The sequence below is a fragment of the Neopelma chrysocephalum genome, unplaced genomic scaffold (assembly GCF_003984885.1).
Source record: "Neopelma chrysocephalum unplaced genomic scaffold, ASM398488v2 Primary Assembly neopelma1_67, whole genome shotgun sequence".
Taxonomy (NCBI): domain Eukaryota; kingdom Metazoa; phylum Chordata; class Aves; order Passeriformes; family Pipridae; genus Neopelma; species Neopelma chrysocephalum.
The window spans coordinates 5,164,044-5,185,817 of record NW_020897726.1 but is presented as its reverse complement, the minus strand read 5'-3'; the positions used below and the strand labels follow the sequence as shown (position 1 = coordinate 5,185,817).

Here is a 21,774-nt window from a genome sequence, read left to right as displayed (position 1 = left end):
CAAAATGTTTTAAACAAAAATAAAATTTTGTTTTTAAAAATAAATATCTCTTACAACTTATTTTTTCTTCTTTAATTACTTAATGAAAGAAATAACTATTGTTCATCTGTTACCTACATCCTATCTACATCATCTCTCCTATTTAATAACATGTAAGGTCCCTTCCATACTATTATTTTGCTTTCCTGTGAGGCAACAAAATGTCTCTTTCTTTTACATGATATAGAGATGACTACTTTGTACCCTGGAGACAACTAGAAAAGGGATGATTTCAGTCTGCTGTGTGGGGAGGCATCTGAAAAAGTTGTCCTGTGTGATGGGCCCAGAGGCTGAAATTACTACCTAGCTTTGATATTCTTTTTCTGAAAAAGAGAAAACAGCTGCCAATTTTGATTATTTCTGCAAATAAGAGAGTCAGGAATTCTATTCAAAAGAAAAAACATGGGAGGAGCCAAAAGTCAAAGCCAGTGCAAAACTACATTTCTCATGAAGATGGCTTCAGGTCTTTGAAACTCTTGTGGGATTATTGTAGAACTAGGAGAATACAGCTTATGTGGAAAGCGGATTCGTATCTAATATGGGGAAGAAGAAAGTATATCAAACTTGAATAGCAGGAAAGGATCTCATCACAATATTTTTTCATTTTGCAAAGTATTTCTGTGTAAGTAACGTGGGATAATTCAGCCCTCAGTGTATGCTGTAGTATAAGTGCCTTTAACACAAAAGTGTATTTTCAAACGGAAAGATTTTGAAGCAATTTATGTTACGATTTTTCTCTTTTTTTTCTTTCCTTTTTATTTTCTTTTTGCAATATCAGAAGTAAATGCTCTCTACTTCTCATATTTTTTTCATTAATTAACTAGCTGATGGGCTATGGCCACTTCCACAGCTTGTTGAGCAGCCTAATATTAATATCATGTAGCTTTGTCACTTTACTCAAATGCTATATAGCTTCTACTGTATAAATAAACAGCAAATTATTAATGAGAAAAAGCCTCTATGTCTTTTTACCAGTGGGTTTTTTAGGGGAAGGAAGGGATTGGATTAGAAATGTTTTATGTGTGTTAAAGACAGAAGAGTTTAAAAAAAGAAAAAAAAACACCAGATGGACTGATGAGTCCAGTATGTGAAAGCACTCTTGCAATCAAGCAAATGGAATCAAACAGTTGAATGAGAAACATTTTAATTTACATGACCAGAAAAATACTGATGAAAATACAAAGAAAGATTTTTTATTACGGGGCAGATTTCTGGAGAAAATGTAAACAAACAAGATGATGGGGCCTGGACCTCATAACATGTGGGCAGGGACCAAGGGAGCTCCCTTTATTTAGATGGAAGAAGATCCCCAAAGAAGGGGATCTAATTTCAGTCTTCAAGTATTTATTGGAAGGTTACAGAAAAAGATGGAGCCAGATTCTTTGCAGGTACTCAGTAGAGGGATTAGATGCTTTGGGTACAATTTTTGGTGAGGTAAATTCTGATTGCATAGAATGAAAAAAAATTATAATGAGAGCTGCCTGGACAGGCTACAGAACCTTTGTCTTTGGCAATAATCAAAACTCAAGTGGAAATGGTCCTGAGCAAGATACAACTTTGAAGCCAGCGTTCCTTTGAACAGAAGATCACCTAGGGTATAGATGACCTCCAGAGGTCTCTTCTATCCTAAATTATCCTATGATTCTATAAAATAAGAAATTTATAGTTCTGTGGATTTGTTTTTCCTTTTGTTTGTTTTGTTTATTTGTGTGTTTCTTGTCTTAAACAAAGCTATGTTTTGTTTCTCACCCAGTCTGAGAAAACAGATTTGAAGATTGAGAAAGAATAAAAAAATAAAGTGGATATCAATTTTCCCTAGGATGACTAATTTGGTAGGGATGTATTTGTATGAGGTTTTTACTTGCATTTAAGCTCTGTGTGGGTTTGAGCTTCCTGAACTTGCGGGAAAAGGGTACCTGATGAGATGCTTGTGTCTGAGTAGCTGTGACTGAGCCCACGGAGACCATCTATATTTCCTGACTGAAGTTTAATGAAACAATACTTTGCCACTAATAGGACCATTAAGTTTGAATGGCTCTTTTCAGGATATGGAGTTGCTGGAGCTGTAGAATGAAAATTCCCCCGTGGAAAAGTGAAAATGGGAAGAGACTCCATTATCTATTTGGAAAGCTCAAAAGACTATGATACAATAGTCAATGGAGGTACCTAGAAGGATTATCTGGTCTAAAGTACAAAGCACAAAGAGCTGAGACCAGTGTTCATATGGGCGATGAGAACACTGAGACTGTAATCAACAGTGTTTTCCCTAGTCTGTAACTTCTTTCAGAAATAAAGTGTAATTTTGTGTTTCTTTATTTCACAGTCAATTTCTTCAGAATGGTCTTGTCTGAAGGGAGCATGTTAAGGCACTGGAACTTTGGAAATGGTACAGATCTTAACAGTCCACTGCTCTAAAGGGTGTAGATACATTATACATGCACGTGGAGGCCAACAGACATTTACACATGTATGTAATATATAGATATATGCATATGAAGTATATATATAGACATCTATATAGTGTACTATGCTGAAAAGACTGAGGTGTAAGAACAATCCTCAGTACACTACTAGCCAAAGATGTCATAGAAGCACACTGTCCCATACTTTGGCAGACTAATTGCAGGATAAAATTTGTTCAGAAAGCATGGCTAGACTGAGACATAGTTCCTGGAAAAATATCGGAGTTCTCGGCTGCCATAATTTGTTATTATTAGGAAAGAGAATGTCCATAATGAATAGCAAGGCAGCGAAACTACTTTCTCAGTAATAAACCAATACACTAATCAGCTAAAATTTTGTCATACTATTTTTGCATTTGTGACTAGACAGATCACACTGATGAAGTTTTCTTCAATTCACCCACAATTTTGCATATTTCTTTTCTTATTTCTGAAGTTCGGCCAGTGTAATTCTTCACATACTCCTATAATTGATTCTCAAATCAGAAGTTTACAGATCACCACCAGAGCATGTACATACGATGCTCTTACAGAGCATGTAAGATGATGTATGAGAGGACTTAGAGAGCCAGAATTTTCTGTTTTGTCTATGGAGAAGAAAAGGGAAATCCTTAATCATCCTGAAGTTGACATGAACAGATGTCAAGATTACAATAAAAAAGGAGGTTTCTGTGAAGCAAGTACATAGGTGAATATTAGAATTAGTGAAGACTTAATCTCTGTGGATCAAGAAAATATTGAAATGCACAATTTCAGTCACATGAAGAGAATTCAGAAACTACTTGAAGGGACAGTTCCACTGTTATAACCTAGAAGGTTATAACCTAGAAGGTTATAACAGGGGCAATGGTCATTGCTCACCTGGAGTCCCACCCAGGTCTGCATTTCTTCTCTGTTAAACAAGGAAGATTGATGTGCAAAAGCATGCCCAGATCACAGCACAATCTGAAATTCTTTTACAGCTCAGCACAGGGATTAAGTTGGAGCATAGACCTGTATAAACCTGGGATTTTTCTGGCCCCAGACATCATATTGCAGTTACGAAGTTACTTAACAACTTTCTTCATGATAGCAAGTGTAACATTCTAATGATATGTGAAATGTTCCTTACTCTAACACTCTTCAGCAAAAGAACGGTCTGAAAACGATCACCGCTACTTGGAATAGTCTAACAGTGGTAAGCAGGAGGGTGAGAAACTCTTTCTTCATAGAGCAATATACACCAGTCAGTCTGGGCCTGAACCACCTTGCTGTCTTTTTCAGCTGTACTCTGATGTGTGTATCATAAACCTCTTGGTCATCCACCAACACAAAGTGAAACAGCGCTCCTTACCTACAGTAATTATGATGATGATGATGTATCAGCTAATCTGTTGGTAGGGACTCTACACTGATGACTCTGAAGTGACTGAATGGTAAAGTATTAATATTGCCTTTAAAATAGTTTTTCAATATCTTTTAATCACGCTATCTTTGTTGTGATCTCTTTTCCTTACTCTCGGCATTTGATGTGTTTTTCCCTATTACCATTATGTTGGTTTGTCTTTACTGAGAATTACATTTACTGAGTGTTGCATAGATTTTCTTTTGGCTCTGGTGGTATCAGTGAAAACATTCTCCTAATGTTCATGAAATGGCACAGGAGTTGTGAACTATAGATGTAGTTGGCTTGATTAAGAAAAGCCAAGCAAAATTGGCAAAAAAAAGGAAGATTATGCTGGATGTATTCAACTCTGAAGTTTCATTCCAGGTTTCTTCATCTGGAGAGTTTATGCGATGACTCTGCAGGAGTGGACCTGATGAGATCAGTGATATAATAAAGTAAGCAGTGAAACTTAACTAAAGAAGCACTATCCCCAAGATGATTTTATGACACCCTGTTAGGCAGTGCAATGTGGTGTAGATCTCATATCACAGTTTTTTAACTCAACATATGATGTCATTAACTCAGGTAGAAAAGCTGCTGTTCTGATTTTAAGGAGTTTTGAATTTGTGATGCCATAGCTATAAAGTAACCTGAGAATAAAGAAGGAAACAAATTATTATTAGGGATCTCTATTACATATCAGAAATAGTAGAGAAAGTAATAAAAAATGCCTTCACTATGGAGTCACGGAGACAGGTTTGGAGTAGCAAAAGAAGAAATAGGTTTGGATTATGACTGCACACATACAGAAGAGTGTGTCTGAGCTGCCTGAGCTGCCTTTTGACTGTCAGCCTCTCTGAAGTACTGGTACCAAAGTAGGCTTCAAGTCCACCTTTAGTTCTGATAGGAAATCTGAAGAAGAAAACTGGTGTGCAGCCACATGAGGAGTCCAGTGGAGGAGCAGAGAGTACAGGTTGAGAAATCAACATTTCCTCACAAAGTTCTTTTAGGCTGAAGCTGAAATTAAGAAGAAGAAAGGGAGCTCTGGTTCACTTTTTGAGAAGATCTGACCTTGTGCCCAGAGAAGGATCCAGGGTGAGTTTTGATAGCTGTAGAAAAGCTCCTCCCACTCTTCCTTCCTGTTACTTTTAGGTTCAGTAAAAAACATGACTTTCTGATTTTAGGGGGTAAAAACCATTTAGCAAAAGACTTGTAAAAATTATAGGAATCTCACTTCACCATAACAACAGCACTACTGGGTGTGGCTTGAGGTGTCTACTCTCAGAATCAAGGCATCCAGAAAAACTTAAATAAAATCCATCAATCTCAAATTTTTTTCATGGGTGGCTCCTGCATCATTTATTTTCAGGGTAGATACCATTTCCCCCATATGCCTGGTTGTCAAATATCCAAGCAGGGCAAACATAGTCATGTGATTGCAATTATTAAAACAGCTGATATCCCTCTGATATGAAGGTTCCTAGGGAAGAAATTGTAATAAAGCAGCACCATATGGACAAGAGATGTCTGGATTAAACAGAAAAAAGAGAGTTACTAACAATAAGTGATAAGTGTAAGTTATTGTCCTGCTGGAAAGCAGATAGAAATTTACTCCTGTGTCTAAAGATGTTGAAGCTGCGGAACCTTCAGTACAAAAAAAATAATTACTAACACAGAAGGAATAACAAGCATCTCGTTTCTCTAACCCTTTGCAAACACAGGGTAAAAGCAGTAACATTTCTATGTTTTACATTTCAGGGGAGTTCTAATTTTTGTTTTATAAGAGCTTATTACTGGTTTTAGAGCATATTACAAAACTCTAGACATTGAAAACCCAGTGATAAAGTCAGCAGCAAGAAAAAAAAAGGAGCTTGTTTCTTAATATTAATAAACAAAAATGCATTTTAGTTGTGTTACAGGAGCTGATGCCTTAGGGCAGCTGCCAATCAAGCCATGTTTTATGTTTCTTATTACCTTGCTATTAAAAACAATCAAGGTTACTATGGAAACTGCAATTTTATCACATGGTACTTTTTCAGTCTTTCAACTCATAAACATTCTATTAAAGAAATATTTCTGAGTGCTGTATACTTTTGCATTTTATAATATTTTGAAGGAAACTATTTTTAATTCACAGGCAAACTGTGCCTATTAGTCATATTTTTATTTTGCTTTTAGGAATACACAATAAAGACTGTATTAATTAAAGTATAAGAGCTTATTTACTCCCCAAATCTTCAATTCTACAATATAAAATGGAAAAAAGCCTTACTGTTTACAGTCACAATAAATATATTATTGTTTTAGATCACAACATGCAAATTATTGCATTTTAAGTATACTCCTACTTTTTCTTTCATTTAATTCACCTGCAGCAAGGTGGATAATAGTTGAAATTATTATGGGGTTTATGATCGTATATTTTAAAAGAATGCTAAATGTTTTATTAAAATTCATTATTACTATATACTTAATTTGTATTCTTAATTATTCTCTTTTCAGGTATATAAAGCAAAAACTGGGTTCTTTTTTTGGAAAATAACTTCTGTTCTTGATAATAGCACTGTATAATTACAAATATATGAAGTGTAGTTACAGCTTGATTATTTCAGATGTATAAAGTGTACATAAAGGTACGTAAACCTCATTAATGTCCAGGTTTTACAGTTATTTGGCAGAACGACCCAAAATCGAAAGTGCTATTCCAACAGAGATGAGTAGTAGACATCTAGCAAAACAAATTAACAACTATCCTACAAAGGCAAGAGCAGGATTTCTCCTAGTCAGCTAACTCTCATATTTAGTCAAGAGAGTCTATCAGTTTAGAAACTGATGGAAGAAATTAAGCTTGTAAGCACAGGTTTTTAAATCTGGATGTGGTATTTGATTTGGAATAGATTCCTCATCTAGATGTTTATCGAAGAAATAGAAGATAATAAAATTTTTTCTTTAGAACCAGTGGGTTTACTAATTTGCTGAAAGAGCAAGCAGGAGCTTTCATGGACTTAAATCTCAGATTTTTCCAACCACAGGAAAAAAAATTAACAAAAATAGCATGATTAAGAAGTGGGCTGTGCATACAGATGTGATATGAAAGAAAAGAACATTTAAAGAAACACTAGCACAATAAATATATGAATAGTGAATTCTGGTCAAATTTTGCATTTCCATACTTTTAAAATTTTCAGGCATCCTGCCACTTTCTCCCCCATGAAGCTTACGCTCTTATTCTCCACCCTACTGTATATAATTCTCCAGCATACTCTATATAGTAATTTGTCCCATAGGACAGCATAGTCTTCTCATAAATACATCATTTATATTTCAGTGGGAATTGCATTTATTTCAGTTACAGTTTTGTTATTAACAATAGTTATTTATTGGATATCAGTGTTAAACAAAGGGTGGTAAAAATTGCAAAACATTAGTGATTCTATTTGAAGTCAATGTTTTACACACTTGCTTTTATTTGTATACATTAAAGTTGTGACTGAGTAATCATGGATAGTAATAAACTACAAATTCAAATCAAAATCTACGGTGTTGTGGAGTGAATGATCTTTTTATAGAGCTGAGAAGTGCTGAGACGGACTACACAGTCTGCCTTCTTCATTTCAAAGATATTAGTCCACTTAATAGGCACAGGAAACTACAGTGGATCATGCCCTTCTTTTGTCTTAGAGTCAGAATTGCTGGATAAAAATAAAATGAAGAAGGTTCAGGAGAAGTCCCCATTTCTAACTTATTACTTTTGAGGCAGAAAAGGCCTATATAAGTTAGGGAAACCAGGTTTTTTTGCATAGATATTCTAGACATGGCACTGTAGGACTTTATGACACTGAAAACTCATGTTTCTGACCATGAATTGCCTTTGTTATCAAGCCTAAAGAGGACAGAAACCAGTACAAATTTGCTATTCCATATGCTTTTTTTGGGGAATCCAGGTCTGATACTGAGTTGCTTATTCTCCCTTGCTTGGGAGGCCCAGAACATTGCAAAGAGGAAGTTCTAACAAACAGAAATATTTTTCATGGTACTCTAATTGCTGATTATTTTTATAATTTAGGCTGATTGGTCAGCTTCTGGCAGTTTCTTGTTTACTGTGTTGGGTATAATCTGGTCCCGAACAAGAGACAGGAACCCTACCTGACATCTACTTCTCACTGCCTTGCAATAAGTGCAGAGCAGCGAATTGCAATCAGTCAAGAATATTTAGCTGAAGTGTTTTCTTTTTCCAAAGCACTGTCTTTCTCTCATGCCTCACCTCCACACTCACTTAATATACTCCTCCTCCATCTTTATATTGTGCAGCTTTTTTACTAACATTGCAGAGATATTGTTTAAATGGGTTCAGCAAGCAGTTGTTTCCACGGGGTTACCTTTGTTCCCTTTGCTGGTACCTTTTCTACACGAGCAGCAAACTGCATTGCTGCTGCCACTGCTTGAGCCTGAGAAACAATTTCACAGTGAGGATTTGCTTTTTTTCTCTACAGCCTGCTTGACAGTGATGCATGAGGAGGCTACTGTGAGCAAGTGTTGGCCTCCTCCCTCTTGCTACTGACACAGCCATTACTTCTAGCTTTGTCACAGCTTATAGAAGATCACACCAGAGCTGAGGATCTTGCTTTGGTGACCGCTGTTTCTCTCTGACACTCTGCTCTAAGTGGAATCATTGAACCCTACTTTCCTATGGTAACATCATGCCTTTCTTTCAATTTTCTGGTAAATAACTATTCCATCTTCTGCTTGGATGGTTACATACATGAGGTCTAAATAAAGAGAAATGGAGGAAAGGCAGAAAAATAAGCATCTTACCCTGACAACCAGAGAACAGCCTGTTCCTCAGATACCTTGTCTATCTTATGACAAGTAAGATGTTGCTTTAATTTGTGGTAGGAAATAGGTTTTTTGTCTGTTGAAAATAGTAATCAGAAGTCTTTGTGGCAGTATGGGCAAAGAGCTCTGAGGTTACACTTGTTCATTTAAAGGTAACGCTGAGCCAGGAGAGGATTACCAATTGAAATGCAGTCAATAAAATCAGGATGAAGAAAATAAACTTACCAAACTTAGGACTGGGAAAATGCCTGCTCTTGCTGGCTCTGCATCATGTTTGCTGTCTGACATGGGCAAGTCATCCACTAAGAAATCAACTACAATAGCGACAGCCGATACTTCACCATATGGGAACAAAGTTGTAGAAGAAAGTGCAGGATACAATGTATCTATAATTCATTACTAAAAGAACATTTTATACAAAAATTCTTTGTAATGTAGAAGTTGGTTTCAAGTGAAAATCCTTCATTTAGGAATAAAATTATGCATCCCAGAGAAATTTATCTGTATTTTTTAATAAGACGGAAAATCTAGAAAGCCCTCTTTTTATAATAAAACTTTTTTATCAATAAAAAGGTAAAATAAATATTTTAGCAGAAAAAAAATCTTCTTTTTTTACTTCTTTTTTTGTCCAGATCTCAATTTTTCTCTCCCTTCTCTTATTTTTGTCTATTCCTCTTCCTTTCTTATCTTTGATCTCTAGGCTCAAGGCCTCCTGATTACTCCTGGACTGGGAAGAAGTCTTCCTGTCTTTCACAAGTGAGTAAGAAAAAGAATGGATAATGAATATGAGAATGGCATTTTTATAGAGAAAAAGATGAGAGAGCATTTACCATCCTCAACACATGGGAATTTTGCTTTGATTTGTAGTTTCCCACAGGTGTTTGTATACCATATCTAAGCATATCAAGTGAGATGTGCTTAACTTCAGACAGAAAACCTACATTATAGTTATGGAGATTCTGTGCAAAAAAGGTGGTGCAAGATGATAGATGAATAACAACTAAGTTCAGGTACCTAACTGCCTTAAGCTCCCTTAAAATCTGGCTGTGGGTTAAAGACACGTTTAGAGGTTAGGCAGACAGATACCACTATTTTGTATTTACTGCTTGTTTAGTCTTTGACTTTTGATAATAGACTTAACTAATAACTAATAAAAAAGTTATTCTATATTTAAGTACATCCAGGATCAAGATAAAATATATTGAATTGCATAATACAGACCAGTTGGTATTTTCATTGTCATAGTAATACCATCTTATTTTTTCTACAAGCATCTGCTGCATCAGCAAACAGAACTATAGTGGATCTACAGTTTAGGTGAGAGTAAATCGCAATTAATTTCTTTATGTCAGAGAAATTAATAATTATTTCACTGTATAAACCAAAAAACAGCAAGCAAGAAGCAGAGCCCAAAATACACATCAATTTTTGACAGCCTTTATGCAGCGATACTTAGTCCAGTGCATTCAGTCTCATATCTGAGTTTTAACTATTTTATTCCTCTCTTAAGGTGAGCCACATCTTGGTGTTTCAAAGAGATTTTTTTTTTTTTTATAACTATGTGCAGAGAGCACTGACCTAAAGCAAAGAGCTTTGGTAAACACAGAATAGATCAGAGGCTTTAAGGGCTTAGCAGTCCACAGACAAGACATTTCTTGAAACATATGAAACATTGGCTGAGGAACTGTGCAAGGAATCATCTGGAAATATTTTCTGCTGGAAAAGAAAAAATCCGCACGTAGAAATACTGCCTTAAACAAGCACAAGCAGTTTATGTGCTGCAGAATTCTGAGGCGAACTTTACCGAGACGTCTGTACCCCAAAGCCCCATACAACTCAGGATAAAATATCACAAAATCTCTTTTGTTTTCTCTCTCTCTTAAAAACAAATAAGCAAACAGGCCCATCTGCTGCCATTTGTTGATAGTGAAGAACGCTTAAGGCAGCTGAGAGTGGAATATTGCCTTTATCATTGGCTGTGATTCTATTCACATATTTACTATATAGTCAAAATTAAACACAAGAATGCAAAAGGAGTCCTAACCAGCCTGAATTTCATCTACATAAGAGGGTGTAAAAGTGGTGCTTGAAAGAGCAGTACTCTACAGAGGGTGAAACTGAAAGTTATCCACAAATATAAGTGAATAGGTTTACTGTACCAATCAAGCATGCTGGCAACAAGGACCACCTGCCAGAATAATCTCTCTCTGAGACTCTCTTTAGAAACTAAATCACCTGCTTAAAGTTTTATTTAAGTGAAATGGCCCAGAAAAGCAAACACACTGTAGCTTGTCAGCAGGTCCTCAAGGGAAGGGCTATTTGTTGCTTGCCCAACTCGCCAGATGAGGAGCACTACCTTTTCGCTTAGTCTGAATGACTGAATTTTGTGTTCAGTGGTAGTCCTCCCCTCCTACACATATGCACACAGAGTGGCTTATAAGACATGTCAAAAAAATTATGTTTTTGGTCAAAGACATATTTAGTATGGGAAAACAGGCACTGTTGTGACACCTACCCATGCATCTAAGGTACCTCTAGCCCATAAAGTAAGTGAAACACAAGTATTCTGATGTTTTAGTAATCTAGTTTTGTTCTCTCTTGAATGAACTATACACAAAACAATGTTTTAAGATTACTGTACTTATTACAGCAGCATTTATGTACTCCTGGTAGGAGTTTCACTCAGTCAGGTACAGACACATAATATAAAATGGTTTCTGTATTGAAAAGTCAAGCAGAGAATGAGGTATTGTTAAAAAGTGTAATTAGTTTAATTTTGTAGGTAGAAAACTGTAAATGTGTCTCACCTCAATCAACATAACAAGTTGCAGCCCTGCTAGGACATAGTCATTTTAGTTCTACTCTAATACTGTACAGAAAGATTGCTCTCTGTCCACAATGTGACTGTTGTAGGAAAATAGTTGACTGTAGGCAATAATCTGACACCATCTAAAAAGTTAGCAGTTGCTCAGAAATCATTAAAAAATATACATGATTTCTTTTTATTCTGGTGTACATATTCATAGCATAACCTATTTCAGATGCAGAGTCCTTGTACATTAATGTGTCTTAAAATTTCACAGTCCTCATTCCAAGTTCTCAGATTGAAATTTTTTTGTACCACTTGACACTTACTTTAAGAGTTCAGTGAAGAAAGGTTTCAAGCACTGCATTATGTCTTATACAGCCCAACTTACTGTTGTAAGTTATATTCACTTTGTTCTGAGCACCAGATTCTGTCATTCTCACTCATAGTAACTTTCCCTTTAACTCTGTGAATTGCTCCATTGGTTTTACATGATTTGAAGCAAAAAAATAAAATAGAATTTGGCTCAGTATCTTCTGGGCTGCACTAATTCTGAGAATGATGAAGGTACCACTTTGTCTTCTCCCTCCATCATTCTCTACCTGGGTCAAAGCAGAGAACTGTAAGAGAAAAGCCTTTTCTTTTCTTTCCCCACAGAATGTATTTATCAATACAGTGATATTTGAGGCATGTATAGGTCTTGATTGAATTTTTTCTGTATATCTGAGCCTCGTGTTTGGGGGTCTTAATTAGTCAGGAAAGGAAAGACTTAAAGTCAAGGTAAGTCTTTTATGTAAAATATGTTACCTTCTATGTCACAGAGGTAGGTAGAAGGTAAGATGCTTATTTTTTAATGAGATCTTTAAAAACACATCACTGTTTTCTTTGCTCTTTTTCCCACTTAATTTTCCCTCAAAATGGAATAAAATAAATAAGCAACCTCTGTTAAAATTGTATTTACTGACTAAAATGAACTTGTGCTGTAACATGTTATTTACAAAGATCCCTGGGTGGCCACAATAAAACTGCAATGTAACAACCAATTAAAATTAAATTCTGTATACCATCCTGGAAAAAAAGAAAAAATGAAAAAAAAAAAAAGAAAAAGAGGTCAGACAGTTCGATATTACAAAGCTTTCAGCATCGTAAGGCTATATTGTTCATATAAAAATAATGGTCAAGTGTCAAACAGATTTAGCCTCTTTGAATGCATACAGAAGGCTACTCTGATGTTTTAAGTTCCCATTTTTAAAATGTAACTTCCGTAATTTGTTGATAACTTGTAGTTCATAGTTCATATTTCATGACAGATAGGCAGACCTTTCCCTAAGAGAAAGAAAACTACATGCAGGATACCTAAGTATGTGAGTGGACATGTATATTTCACACTGAAGACAAAAAATAAAATAATTCCTCTGGCCTTGACTAAAACTGACAGCACAGTGCAGCCTCTTTAATGACTAGGGAAACAGTTCCTGGAGTAACTCAGTGAGCCGGGACAGTTTGTACGCAAAAATGTTCAGAAAACAAGTGGCAATATTCCTGCTTTTCCAAAAGAGTGTGGGATCTTCTCAAAGAAAAATTTGGATGAGTAGTGCTGTGGTGTTTCAAAGCCCAGTGAATGAAAACTACACCTAAAGAACAAAATATAAGACATGATTTTCTGAAATAGAAATAATCTAGAAATTGTGGCTATGTCAGAGGGAGCTGAGAGTGTTTAAAGCTCAGGAAAATCCATCCTTTTCTTTGATTATTAATGCCTTGATACTACAAATTTACTGTATAAAGTCAGAGGTGATACTAATCACACCTATTTTATAGTTTTACTTTTCATGCTGGTTGCAAAGCAAGCAAAAACTCCAAATAAGTGTTCCAGTTTCTTTTTTTTTATTCTTTTTTTTATTATCCAAGATAACCTTTACAATTACAAGGCTTCAGCCTCAGACATCTGCTGGATCAATGACCATAAGGTGACAGAAGAGGAAAATTTAGTCTCTATATTCTCTATACATAAAGTAATACAGCTGATGGCACAAAAGATATGCACTATAAAATTCTTAGGGCCCCTAGATGGCAGTCAATAGAGGGATTAGAAATGATTTGTCCCTCCAGCTTCAGAAAATGAGTAGCAGGGATACCTCTGAGTCCCTCTTGGGACACTGTGCTAGTGATTCCTTAATTCAATGTCTTCAGGCTAAGTTATTTCCTTCACTTTGTTGTATATTTTTTTGTGAATGCCTGCCTGTTGTTACCACTATTGTCATTTCTGTAAGTCCGCATGCTAACATTTATGTTTACTATTGAACCAGAATATACAGTTTGCAGCAGAGGAAATTGAGGGATTCAAAGGGATTGAATCTCAAAGGATAGGACTGTTTATGTTTGCTGTGTTCTACAAAATATGGCTTACATGGAAGATGTGTACTGGGGCACAGACAGTGGATTTATGTGAATACCAATGATACCTGTCTGAAAAGGACAAGGTCCCTGGGCCTGCTGAGATGTCCAAGGTAGAGGGACTCTGACAGAACCACGACGACTGCTGCTCTCTCTCTCACCTAGCTAATACTTAGTCCCTTTACTCTAAATCCACACTAGGTTCAGATTTTTCTCTTTCTGAATAAGTGTGGAAATAATTTTAAGTCCTCTATATTCTTATCAGTCAGAAATGTGATTTCCCACCTTAACTATGCATAACCAAAACCCATGTTTATAGCCCTGACATAGATTTTTAGGGCTACTGCAGGAAGAAATGCAGACTCCAGTGATCTTTACTCACTCATACTCATGTGCATAAAGAAATTATTTTTTTCATAAAACTTAATCTTAGCTACAGCACTGAATATGAATTATGTAAATTGGACTGTATTATAAAGCATTTTAGAGTATAGGAGCTTGTGTCTCTTTCTTATGTCTTTTATATTAAATGAGCTCTTGTGATCAAGGTCTAACTTCTGCTAAGCATAAAAAGTGATTTGATATTTAAACTAAGTAAAAGCAATTTAATTTTCATTGTCTCTGGGAAAGCAGAGATTCCAACCAGATCAGTGTGTTCTGTGAGTTATCAGAGAAGTAGGCCTTTAAATTAGTATCTTTGCTTGGGATCTGAAAAGAATACTTTTAATTTGTTAGTTTTCTTTAAAATTAGTTTGACACTTTTGTTTAACTCTGGCCTGTTGGCCTGAATGACTTACATTAAGCTTGAATATCCTTGAGACAGATTCCAAGGTCCTTATCAAAAATCCGTCTCAAAAATATTTTAATAAATTGGGTGCTTATAAATTGCAACAGTGGAAATTTGTGAGTATTAAGATCAAGTGAAAACTGAAGGAATCTAAGCAGCTGGGTTCAGTCCTGCTTCCATGCTGAAATAATTGCTGCAAGTGGGAACAGGACTGAATAACTGTTAAAAACTAACAGCTTACAGCAACAAGGCTGCTACAGTTAAAGACAGAAATGATGGATTCTCTTTAACAAGTGAAAGAAAATAATAATATTTGGTTCTCTTATTTAATCAACTAAATTTGGTTTACTTACAATAAGGAAAATGTAGTTTTGTGTATCTAATATTTTCCTAGGCAAATTTTCTTTTGACTAAATCTTTGCGCACTGCTTTTAATATCTTATACACAAGTACAGTCCATTATTAGGGTTAATTCAAGTGGAGCTGAATGTGGTCCACACTCAGGCAAAAACGCAAACCTTCGTGTACATACACTCAAATGCCATGATGAATTCAGATGATTTTCTGGAAAAAGGTTTAGCTTTTGATAGTCTTTCAAAAGATCTCTCCCACTTTAGCAAAAAAAAATGCAATACTATAATTTTTTTCCCCATATGGATCTGTATTATTTCTATTACAAAGTCTACAGAGCAAATAGTGTGGCTATTAGATTTCCAGTTCTGGCCTGAAAAGGTCCATTTTCATATCCCAAAGCAGCCTTATATTTTCACTGCTGTTTTAGGCAGGATTCTGTTCAGAAACTATTGTAGGTTATTTCATTTTATTGTCATCTATTGATTTTACTTGGAATTAAACCCCTTACAAGCCTTGGCTTTGTTTTTTCTGGGAGAGTTTCACCTCCTGTCAGCCATCTTGTCAGGCATCTAATCTGAACCAACTAATTTAGATCTGTGCTGCTTCTAGTCTACTGAGAGAGAGGGGAAAGCACTTCCAGCGGCTTATTATCCAAAAATACATATTTAGAGTAGTCAAAATAAACGGTTCTCTGGAAGGAGTGTCTTTCTGTCTTGATGTGCTCCAGAAGGAGGTTAAATGGTTAACTTAGTCTCAGTGGTTAACTATTCCACAATTAGCTATGTGTGGTAAATTGAACCAGCTCTGGTCCAAAAAGCATTTTTTATGGGTCAAAGCCTTATCCCCTGGTCACTTTATAGAATACCTCATTCTTCTTTCATGACAGGCATAATCACATTGAAATAACATAACAATATTGACATTTAGTGACCTGTTTGGCTGTCTTTTCTGGCTTAATAAAAAAGCTTTCTTTTTTATTTTATTTTGTATCTGAAAGACTGTTTACCCCACGGTAAAATGCATAATGGTTTTCTCTGTCATGCTGAAAGCTACATATTAATAAAACATCATTAGTAGCTAAAGTAACAAAATAAGTGATAAAAGAATCTAATGGAAGAATTATTACCTATCCAATTCTCAAACCTCAAGGCCCATAGCAAAAATAACATCTATATTCAATATTTCAAAATTATTTCTCAGACCTATGGAATGAAGTCACAATGACACAATGGCTGGGGTTGGAAGGGACCTCTGGAGATTATGTAGTCCAACCCCCCCGCTAAAGTAGGTTCGCCTAAAGCAGGATCATGTCCCATTGGGTTTTGAATGTCTCCACAGAGCTGCTTTCCAGCAGGTCAGACCCTAACCTGTACTGGTGCATGGGGTTTTTCCCCCCCAGGTGCAGGACCCTGCACTTGCCTTTGTTGAACTTCTTTAGACTCCTCTCTGCCCAACTCTCCAGCCTGTCCAAGTCTCCCTGAAAGGCAGCACAGTCTTTGGGTGTACCAGCCACTCCCTCCAGTCTTTTATCATCAGCAAACTTCCTGAGGGTGCACTCTGTGCCTTCATCCAGGTCACAGTTGAACAAGACTGGACCCAGTACTGACCCCCAGGGAACACTGCTGGCTACAGACCTGCAGCTAGACTCTGTGCCATGGATCACAGTCCTTTGAGCTCTGCTACTGAGCCAGTTCTCAATCCATGTCATTGTTCACTCATCCAACCCATGCTTTCTGATCTTACCTATGACAGTGTTATGGGAGACAGTGATAAAAGCCTTGCTGAAGTCAAGGACAACAACATCCACTTCTCTCTCCTCATCCACCTGGACAGTCATGCATCATAGAAGGTTATCAGACTGGTCCAGTATGATTTCCTCCTTGTTTAATCAGTGTTGACTACTCCTGATAACCTTCTTTTGTTCCCTATCCTTAGAGGTGATATCCAGAATGAGCTGTTCCACCACCTTTCCAGGGACAGAGGTGAGACTGAGTGGCCTGTAGCATTTTGGGTCCTCCATGTTGCCCTTTTGGAAGACTGGAGTGACACTGGTTTTCCTCCACACACACCTCTCCTGTTCTCCATGACCCTTCAAAGATTGAGATTAGCCTGGAGAAGAGGAGGTTCAGGGGAGACCTCATCACTCTCTACGACTACCTGAAAGGAGGTCATAGCCAGGTGGGAGTTGGTCTCTTCTCCCAGGCAGCTATCAGTAAGACAAGAGGGCATGGTCTTAAGCTCTGCCAGGGGAGGTTTAGGTTGGATATTAGGAAGAAATTCTTTACAGAGAGGGTAATCAGTCATTGGAATGGGCTACCCAGGGAAGTGGTGGGTTCTCCATCCCTGGAGATTTTTAAGATGAGAGTGGATGTGGCACTTAGTGCCATGGTCTAGTAATCATGGAGGTGTTGGATCAAGGGTTGGACTTGACGATCTTGGAGGTCCTTTCCAACCTGTCTGATTCTATGATTCTATGATCTGCCAGCTCCCTCAGCACTCACGGTTGCATCTCATTGAGGTCTATGGCTTTGTGGATGTCAAGTTTGCCTAAATAACCTCTAACCTGATACTCCTTTACCAACGAAAAATCTTCCTTTCTCCAGACTTTCTCTTGATTCCAGGGTCTGGAATTGACGAGGGTTGACTTTTGCAGTAAAGACTGTAGCAAAAAATCATTCAGTAACTGCATCTTCTCTGTATCCTCCATCATCAGGGCACTCATTTCACTCTAAAACATCTAGGATTTATTGTAGGTGAAAAGGTACATTTATTGCCACACCTTCCCATGTTATGAATAGTAATAAAGCTTTTAAGCACTGAGTAGAGTACTAATACTGATAGTGAAAGCAAGGTGGACACTCTTAAAACAGTGTTCTGAAAACTATAGCAACTGCTCTTCTTAATAACCAGGGATTTTTATTTTTTTTTACAATTTTTAGGGTTACAATAAGGCCACATCCTTGCTTTGCATTGCTGTATGTTAGATTTATTGGATGTTATATACAAATACAACAAAACAGAACAAAAACTATTCTACTTACATAAGTTCATCACCCATTACAAAGGAAAGGAAAAAAATATTGAATGTTTCAAAATTAAATTGCTGACAGGTACTTTAATTAGATTTAATGAAATAAAGGTTGAATTGAATAAAAAGATGAAGCTCCAATAAAGTATTCTATGTTTTTGCTGATTAGAAACTAGTTTATAAGCCAAACAAAAGAAAACTACATGAAATTACATAAAATTTTCTTTAATAAGCCAATAAAGGAATCTTCTCTTTCAACAAAGCATTAAAAAATAGGGCTAGAAGACTTGAACATCTGGTCCCTCTTACAGTAACCATAAACAAGGTTATTTTCATGAAATTAGGTTGCTCAGAGAGGTTGTAGAGGCTCCGTCCATGGAAGTGTTCAAGGCCAGGTTGGATGGGGCTTCGAGCAACCTGGTTTAGTGGAAGGTGTCCCAGACCATGGCAGGAGAATTAGAATTAGGTGATCTCTAAGGTCCCTTCCAACCCAGGCCATTCTATGATTCTATGAAATAATCCAGGCCCTTCTTAAAATCAGTTAAGTGACCTGTACTCCCTTCTCAGATGTCCTATTTTATCTATATTCTTCTTCCCTGATTCTGAACTGTCTACAACAGCATTAATGGTCATATCCAATTCTCTTACAAGATTAAATATAAAACTTTAAAATTATACTGTCTATATGCAGTATTTTTCTTATTAATATTGGTGCCTCCTAGCAGCTTTTTTCTTTCCTCAATGGTATTGCTTTTATTTACTTCTATATTCACATTTATCTATCTTTTCTTTTACCATTCACAGCTTCTTTCTCTCCATTCCTTAGGTTAAAGTTCTTCTGATCTCAATTTCCCAAACACTAGTTTGGAAACCTCAACCTCAGAATTACTCACAAGGACAACAAGAAGACTCCTCATTCAACGAATGGGAGGATCAGACATCCTCCATCTTTCTCATTGTAGCAGTTCTGTGTCCTCCAAGCACCCTTACCAGCACCACCCATTGCAGAGGAAATCTATATTCTCCCTCAAAAATGCGTTAGTGATATGAGCTATGGCTTCTGTTTGCTGAAAGTAGGTCTGAGATCAAATTCCTCTCTGAAACCATCTCCAGGCTAGGGTAGGGACAAGAGCAGCTCAGTGTTAAGGATAGCGCAGCAGTTTAGGTTACTCCAGAAGTGCAGGATGGAAACCCACAGAGAGTCACCATAAAAATTCTTATAGACTTGTATGAATAATGACAGTATGAAAATTAAGGATTTTAATGTTTGAACTGACATTTTATTTTTCCAGACTTGTTCTCTCATGTGCTGGAGGCAAGCTAGATTTGCTGAGCTGATGAGGTTCCCTGAATTCTCACTGGTCTACCTGAATTTGGGGTTTTGTTTCTCTGAGTCAGTACAAGGCTTCTTTTCATGCCAAAGAAACTGAATCAGCACCATAGAAAGAATATTATTTATCAATCCAGAAATAGTTATAAAGACCTGAAATAGATTCAACCATTCAATGAAACATAAAGTCATACAGATAAAAAAGCAAGGAAGCTATGACTGGCAGAGCAGATTGTGCTGGCAAGAAAGTCACTGATACAAGACCAAAGGACAGTCAGTGGAGGGGAGAGTTTTGATTGAATATCTGCTTAGTAATTTTGAATTAGTACTTAGATTTTGAGATATACAGCAATATTCTGAAGGAGGCTTAGAACTATGCTGTTATCCTGACGTCTTCTGGAGCAGACAGTAATCTGAATTAATTAATACCAATCTACTTTTAATAGAGTGTTCCTGAGCCACATTTCAGTAACAAATGTTACACAGCAGAAGATAAAACATAGCCCTATCTGATATATGTGGAGCCTCAGCTGTACATATTTGACCCCTATTTTACACAGTTGCAGCTCATTGATTCTCTCTTTTAAACTCCTGGACTGAGCATTCAGCAATCATTGGACCACCCATACATCTTCTGAGCTGATTTAGTCTATGAACTGTAACCCTGCTACAGGGCTGTAATGTTTCTGGCACCTACAATGCTGGCTGCTTGTCATTATGACATATAACCTAGAAGATGTACTTAAGAACAAATAACCTCAGAAGTGTTAACATGCCATCAGTCTTTTCAGCTAAAGCAAAGACAGGGCCTGGGACTATCCAAAAATGAATAAATGAGCAAATTCACATACTATCCCGAAGTTCAGGTTTGGAACGAAAAGTGTCAGACAAAGAAAGAAACCTAGACAAGATCTTAATGACTAAAAAACCTCATTCATTTTACCTGATGAAAGGCTGCAAAGTTACACAAGCCATTTTTCTTGGTTTTACTTGAAGATATATATTCTTTTACATAAAATGTTCTGCAATTTTGGCATGAATCTGGTGATGGAAAAACTTAAATTATAAATATTTTCCTTTTCCAAGGTTTATTAAAATGCCAGTATGAACATAGACCGTTTGAAATAGAGAATCCTAATTTAATATAATAGAGCTTTTTAAAAGGTCAGGCAGAACATTTTACACTGAAAATTAAAATATAGATGGCACTAAAGTTGGAGTTACTGTTTATCCCACTTCAGTCCTGTTCTTAATGAAATTCATTGAATTTTTTATAACACATCAAAAAGTCAACATGAAACAGTTCACAGAGTATTAAATATATCAACAATATAAAGCTTGGTCAGATAATGGCAGTATTAAACAAAGACGAAAGGTAACAATACTGGCTTCAATTAACGTAGTGAATTAATGAATGATCTCTATTACTCTACTCATGTTCATTAAACAAGTATAATGGGCTTCTGAATTGTCCAGGTGAACCTAGGGAGTCTATTCAATCAAAATTACCTATGCTTACTGTCAATCCCTTGCTGATTATTCATTGTCAGAGGCATATGTAACTAGCCCTTTGGCATTTCCAGTCGCTGAGAACTCAGGCATGCAGTATTACCAGGGTTGTGTCTGTGAACACAAACTCCTCAGACTGAATAACCCCCATTTTATAGAGTTGTGTGTGTGTGTATTTGCATACATAAATAATGCACTGGTCCTTATTAGTTGCCTGTACTGCAATTTTTCACCTATGTACTCTTTCCATCTTTTAAAACAGAAGCATGTGGACTCCCAAAGGGAGTAACAGTGGTGGTCTTAAAGATGAAACAGCTTCTTTTACTTCAAGTAAGCTCTTCCTAGAGAAAGCAAGATGGAAGGAGGATTTGGACAAAACTGCACCGTTCTGAGTTGGCAGCATCACAATAGAGGTGTGCCAGCAGTTGTCAATGCCTGCTAGAACTACAAGCAACTACTTGGAAAGGAAGGGACTGCTGCTTATTTAAAATATGTTTTCTTAAAGGAAGCATCACTGTTTTGCTCATGTTTATCCAACTGGTTTATCACAAGCCATAGAAGCAGGATCATTTTGCTTTGCTTTCATTTCTTGAGCTAGGTTCAGCCCTTAACCTTCTTATGTTTTTCTTGCTGTTTTCAAGCTCAAAACAATAAATCTTTCTCAATAGCTTATACAAGACAGCCCTGCGGTTTTCTTTAAACATAGTACATTATTTTTGTGCTATTTTATGACAGAAGTATTAGAATGAGGTAAAAGCACTAAACTCATGTTAAATGTTTCTGCAGGAAAGATGGTTGCATTTATTAGGATTAATAGACTACTTATACTGCAAACTAAAATCCTCTTTTTATTCACATGC

General features: G+C 36.5%; 1 long non-coding RNA gene across 1 annotated transcript in view; it reads left to right on the top strand.

Annotated features, from left to right (window-relative positions):
- LOC113968352 overlaps positions 1–21,472 on the top strand; it is a 45,248-nt gene extending 23,776 nt beyond the window's left edge. The window contains exons 2-3 of the long non-coding RNA XR_003534485.1: positions 264–274; positions 21,180–21,472. This is a non-coding gene — a long non-coding RNA (uncharacterized LOC113968352). The remainder of the gene's footprint in view (positions 1–263; positions 275–21,179) is intronic.
- Positions 21,473–21,774: the final 302 nt, after the last annotated feature.